We start from the raw sequence: 6662 nt of genomic DNA on the forward strand, positions 1-6662 counted from the left end.
TCAATTTCTTTCATAAGTGTTCTGTAGTTTTCAGAGTATAGGTCTTTTGCCTCTTCAGTTAGATTTATTCCTAGGTATCCCAAGTTTTGGGTACAATTATAAATGGGATTAATTCCTTTATTTATCTTTCTGTTGCTTCATTACTGGTGTATAGAAATAGCAGCAGACTTCTGTATGTTGATTTTATATCCTACAACTTTGTTGAATTCATGTATCAGTTCTAACAATTTTTTGGTGGAGTCTTCTAGTTTTCTACATAAAGAATCATGTCGTTTGCAAATGGTGAAAATTTGATTTCTTCCTTGCTGATTTGGATGGTTTTTATTTCTCTTTGTTGTCTGATGGCTGACGCTTGGACTTCCAGTTAAATAACAATGGGGGAGTGGATATCCCTGTCTTGTTACTGACTGTAGAGGAAAAGATCTTGGTTTTCCCCCATTTTGAATGATATTAACTGTGGGTCTTTCATATAAGGTCTTTATGATATTAAGGTATGTTCTCTCTATCTCTACTTTGTTGAGAGTTTTTATCAAGAATGGATTATATCAATTGCTTTGTCTGCATTTATTGAGAGGATCATATGGTTCTTATCTTTTCTTTCATTAATGTGGTATATCAGTTTGATTGATTGGTGAATATTGAACCACCCCTGTAGCCCAGGAATAAGTCCCACTTGATCAGGGTGAATAACTCTTTAAAGGTACTGTTGGATTTGATTTGCTATTATCTTGTTGAGAATTTTTGAAACTGTGTTCATCAGGGATATTGGTCTGTAATTTTCCTTTTTAGTGGCACCTTTGTCTGATTTTGGAATCAAGGTAATGCTGGCCTTGGAGAATGAGTTTGGAAGCTTTCCTTCCATTTCCATTTATTGAAACAGTTTGAGAAGAATAGTTATTAACCCTTCTTTGTTTGTATGTGTGTGTGTGTGTGTGTGTGTGTGTGTGTGTGTGTGAACACATTTTTTTTCAATTTATTTATTTTCAGAAAAACAGTATTCATTATTTTTCACCACACCCAGTGCTCCATGCAATCCGTGCCCTCTTTAATACCCACCACCTGGTACCCCAACCTCCCACACCTCCGCCACTTCAATCCCCTCAGATTGTTTTTCAGAGCCCATAGTCTCTCATGATTCACCTCCCCTTCCAATTTACCCCAACTCCCTTCTCCTCTCTTAACACCCCTTGTCCTCCATGATATTTGTTATGCTCCACAAATAAGTGAAACCATATGATAATTGACTCTGCTTGACTGATTTCACTCAGCATAATCTCTCCCAGTCCAATCCATGTTGCTACAAAAGTTGGGTATTCATCCTTTCTGATGGAGGCATAATACTCCATAGTGTATATGGACCACATCTTCCTTATCTATTCGTCCGTTGAAGGGTATCTTGGTTCTTTCCATAGTTTGGCGACTGTGGCCATTGCTGCAATAAACATTGGGGTACAGATGGCCCTTCTTTTCACAACATTTGTATCTTTGGGGTAAATACCCAGGAGTGCAATTGCAGGGTCATAGGGAAGTTCTATTTTTAATTTCTTGAGGAATCTCCACACTGTTCTCCAAAGAGGCTGCACCAACTTGCATTCCCCCCAACAGTAGAAGAGGGTTCCCCTTTCTCCACATCCTCTCCAACACATGTTGTTTCCTGTTTTGTTAATTTTGGCCATTCTAACTGGTGTAAGGTGATATCTCAATGTAGTTTTAATTTGAATCTCCCTGAGGGCTAATGATGATAAACATTTTTTCATGTGTCTGAGAGCCATTTGTATGTCTTGATTGGAGAAGTGTCTGTTCATATCTTCTGCCCATTTTTTGATATGTTTGCCTGTTTCATGTGTGTTGAGTTTGGGGAGTTCATTATAGATCCTGGATATCAACCTTTTGTATTAAGCCTTCTTTAAATGTCTGGTAGAATTCCCCTGGGAAGCTATCTGGCCCTGGACTTCGGTTTGTTCGAAGATTTTTTGATTACTGATTCAGTTTCTTTGCTGGTTCTGGGTCTGTTCAAATTCTCCATTTCTTCCTGTTTCAGTTTTGGTAGCTTATATTCTAGGAATTTATCCATTTCTTCCAGATTTCCCAATTTGTTGGCATATAATTTTTCATAATACTTTCTTATAATTGTTTGTATTTCTGTGGTTTTGGTTGTGATCTCTCCTCTTTCTTTCATGATTTTATTTAATTGGGTTCATTCTCTTTTCTTCTTGATACTTCTGGCTAGAGATTTATCAATTTTGTTAATTATTTCAAAGAATCAACTCTTAGTTTCATTGATCTATTCTGGGTTTTGTTTGTTTGTTTGTTTCTATATCGTTTATTTCTGTTCTTACCTTTATTATTTCCTTTCTTCTGCTAGCTTTAGGCTTTACTTGCTGTTCCTTTTCTAGCTCCTTTAGTATAAGATTAGGTTGTGTATGACGACTTTTCTTGCTTCATGAAGTAGGTTTGTATTTCTATATACTTCCCTCTTATGACTGCTTTTGCTGTATCCCAAAGGTTCTGAACCATCATGTTTTCATTTTCATTTGCTTTCATGTATTTTTAAAATTTCTTCTTTAATTTCCTATGTTAGCCCACCCATTCTTTAGTAGGATGTGCTTTAACCTCCTTGTATTTGTGGTCTTTCCAAATTTTTTTCTTGTGGTTGATTCCAAGTTTCATAACATTGTGGTCTGAAACCATGCTTGGTATGATCTCATTCTTTTTGTACTTGTTGAGGCCTGATTTGTGACTCAGTACGTGATAACATGATATGGATTTTCTCATTCAATCAGAACAACAACCTTCTCAAGTAAGTTCTATTATTATCTACATTCTGAATATGGGAAATGTGAGATTTTTAGACATTAAGTTGTCCAAAGTTACATAACCAATAAAAAGAAAGGTTTTTGAACTGAGATTCTATAACCCACACTCTTGACCAACTGTATAACACTTTCCAATGGCATAATGGCTAATGATTCATGATTCTAAATGACCAAAAGTTATGCTGGATTTTCATTCTTACAAACTATAATTCTAATATCTCATTTTCTATTTCTCTTGGAACCAATAGTTATAATTTATGTGCAATGGCAGTTTCTATAAACACTTTGTTTCTTACCAATTTTGCACCCTCCTTGCATTTTTTTCACCCTATCTCATCCCTCTGTCTGCTCTCTCCTCTATATAGACCAGCTACCAAGCTTGTCTTTTGAAGCTATTGAGACAGACTACTATAACCATGAACTAGGAGTTATATTTGTTCGATCTTAAATTCTTTTGAATCCTCTTTACAAAAGCACATTTATTGCCAGGTATATAAAAAAAAAATACTGCTACAGATTGACATTCCCAAATCATCATGTTTCCAGAGATAATGGTAGAGGAAAATATTTTTAAATATTAATTATAAATATAAAGCATCTTTTAATAAAGTAAAGCTAAAACTTTGGAATTCATTTTTCCCAATGATAGAATCCAGAACTGCATGTGCCTGTCCCCATTCACATTATTTCTCAAACTTCTCAAGCCGACAAAAGAGAAAGGCTTTAATCTGACTACCATGTGTTTCCAAATACGTAAGATCCCACATGTAAATTTTTTTCTCTCTTAATGGGGATGACAAAAAATGAGAAAGCAATTTGTCCTTCATATCCTGATTCTAGTTCAATGCTGAAAATACAACCTTTATGAGATGCACGCCTTTTTCACTGACATAATTCCTAAGTACACACTTGTCCAGAACCATCTTTTACTCAGCACAGTGACAGAATATAAGGCAGGAAATTTCCCTGTCGAAAACTTAAGATTCTTCCAGGAGCTGGTCCAGGCACATGTCTCAGAATCATGTTATTCAAAGTGCTACTCATGCTAATTCTATTTTGCTTCTTTCATTAAGAAACACCAGGTGGCAGTTACACTATCAAAAAACCTTGACAAGTCAATCACTAAACTTTGCATGTTTACTTTCATTCTCAGCTTAAAGTTCTCTTAATCACAGTCTCAGACTCCTCCAAAAGTCATTCAGCAAAAAGTGACAGCTTTTCTTCTAAAAGAGGTACTCTTTATTCTCACTGGTTTCCCATTACAAGTTTATCTCTCTATAAACTGATATACAAACCCAAATTAAGGATGATATTATTTACTTTAAGAACATTCTCTTTGGGAAAATATTTGTTATAAAATTGTTCCAACTAGTCACCTATTTATTGAATCAACACAAATTTGACTCACACACCATTTCCCCCAATGTATTAATCTAACTGTGTAAAGCAAGAAATAAGTGTTCAAACCCCTTGTCCAATAGTCATCTATAATTTAATGCTAACTTCAAACAAAAAAATCAGTTTCCTTTTGTAGTGAAGCAGTAAGTGTTATCTGTTTACCATTCGTCCCATTTCCTGGGAACGTCTCCCTTCCTATTCCATCCACATATTTCTATGGCGCTGATATGTTTTCATATAACTCAATCACCCTACCTCAAGTCACATTTGATTTGTTCCAAGGGTGAGAAATTAGTCCATGTTGGGTAAATAAAATATATTGTCCTAGATTATTAAACTTGACATTGAGAAAATGACAAAACATTCTCCCTCTTATGATAAGATGTAAAATATATAACTTGTAAACTATGGTGGCTTGTGTTTCCTGCCATTTGGAGAAAACCAGTTGTCAGTAAGAGAAAATGAATAATAAAGAAAGTAGCAAATGAAAACCAGATATATCCATCAGCATTAGCTTCTCTGTCTGAGTTTTTCCTGAGGCCCATGGGCTCTCTGCTTCTTCCATGACTTCACTATTCAGGAGTTGTTTGTAGATCATGATCCAATAATTTTTGTTTTCTTCCTTAGGTTACTTCAAACTAGATTTTTCATACTTGCAACCAAAAGTCCTAAATATCATTTTTAAATTAAACACTTTGAAATTATATTTTGATTTTAAAACTAATAGTTATATGAAATTAAACTGTCTGGAAGGTAGTATAACCCTTTTGGGAATCCAGAATCAGGTTGAAAGTTGCTAGAAATCAATTCAAATGCTTACCAAGAGGACAAAATTGTTGGACTAGGTAGATATAGTTGTAGATCAACATCCAGCTTCAAATACTAAGAGGGACATCCTCTCCTCTAAGGAGGCAAGCATTCCTGGTTAGAAAGGACCATTGTCACAGAGTCACAGTTTAATGGTTATAGTATGTCCATCATCATCTTTCCTTCTTTTCACCAAGGCCAGTAGAAAAGACATCTGGTTTCTCTTATGCAGCAAAGTAGTATTGCATAGTGGTTCATAGATTCAGCTCTCAAACCGAACTTTCTGGGCTCAAATCATGACTCAGCCACTTACTAGTAGTGCGATCTTCAAACATAATCTTCTACCTCCTTTTACCTCAGTTTCCTTAACAGTGAAATCAAGACATAGCACACTTACCTTCAGGCTGTGGTAAATGGCAAATGAGTTAACTTGGAATACTGCCTATACAGATTTAGACACGTAATGGATGTTAGCTCTTCATTGTTAGTACTATCTTTATGGTCTCTACAGTCCTCCTCTAAAGTGATGATATAGATCGCTTCTCAGCCTCTTGGCTAAGATTAAGTGTAAAGTGATGATAAAGGATAGAATGTGGACCATCTGCTGGTTGAAGGAGAAATCTGTGGTGGTCTAGTTGAGAATCACAGGACCATGCATGAATCCTGATTTTTTTGTTTGTTTGTTTTTTACATTGAGTTTAAGTGTATGTAGTGAGTTTTTCTGGGGAAGTGTCCCTAAGTTTTCATTATCTACTCAGAAGGTCTAGCCCACAAAAAGTTTAAGAATCCCTGCTAACAGAAATTAAAACATAGCAATTTGAAAAATTAGAGATCTTCTAGATGACAATAGACCATACATAAGTTTTCCTTTAAAAAAAAGTCTTAATGTTTCAATAAAATCTGGGAATATAAAAATCTGTTATTTCAGTCAGCCCCAGTTCCTACATGTCCTTATGTGAATTTCCATGTAATGTCGAATCAGATTCTGATGTTTATAGATATATACTTCTCATGCATGATGGCCCTAAATAAAAGGCACCTACTGCCTCTGTCTCCACAGAAATATTGATCTATCCAAACTGGGGTTAAAAAAACTAGATTCACAGAGAGTGTCTCTGTCTTTGACACAGCAACTTCCTGAGGTTTTCATGAGTAATTTTGATGATATCCATTGTTCATCCTTTATGATTATTTGAACTTATCACTTAGAAACATCTTTGCTATGTCCTGACTTGGCATTTGGCACTCCACATTTAAAAATAACAAAAAAATTTATTATAACTTGTTCTCTATATGTTTATGTGCAATTATTTTCTGACCTGAGCACCAAGGAATCAGTTCAGCCATCCCATTTCACAACTTCAGAATGTCACATATGTTGTGTCATCTCCATCTCATAAATACTTGTAACAGATGACCCTCATAGACTAAACAGTCCTAGAATTGATGGAACCCTTTGGGATGAGATGAAGTGCTAGCATGTTATTCTCTTAAGAGCCCATTTGTCATTTTACATGTTATCCTTGACATCTAGTTGCAGTAAGATCTCATATAACATTTCCAGTTATGACACTTGTCCAGTATTTTCATCATGATAGCCACTGACAACCTAACCTCTGGCTGAGCAGCTTCAAGCCTTTA

Source organism: Mustela erminea, chromosome 10 (genome assembly GCF_009829155.1).
Source record: "Mustela erminea isolate mMusErm1 chromosome 10, mMusErm1.Pri, whole genome shotgun sequence".
NCBI classification, from domain to species: Eukaryota; Metazoa; Chordata; class Mammalia; order Carnivora; family Mustelidae; genus Mustela; species Mustela erminea.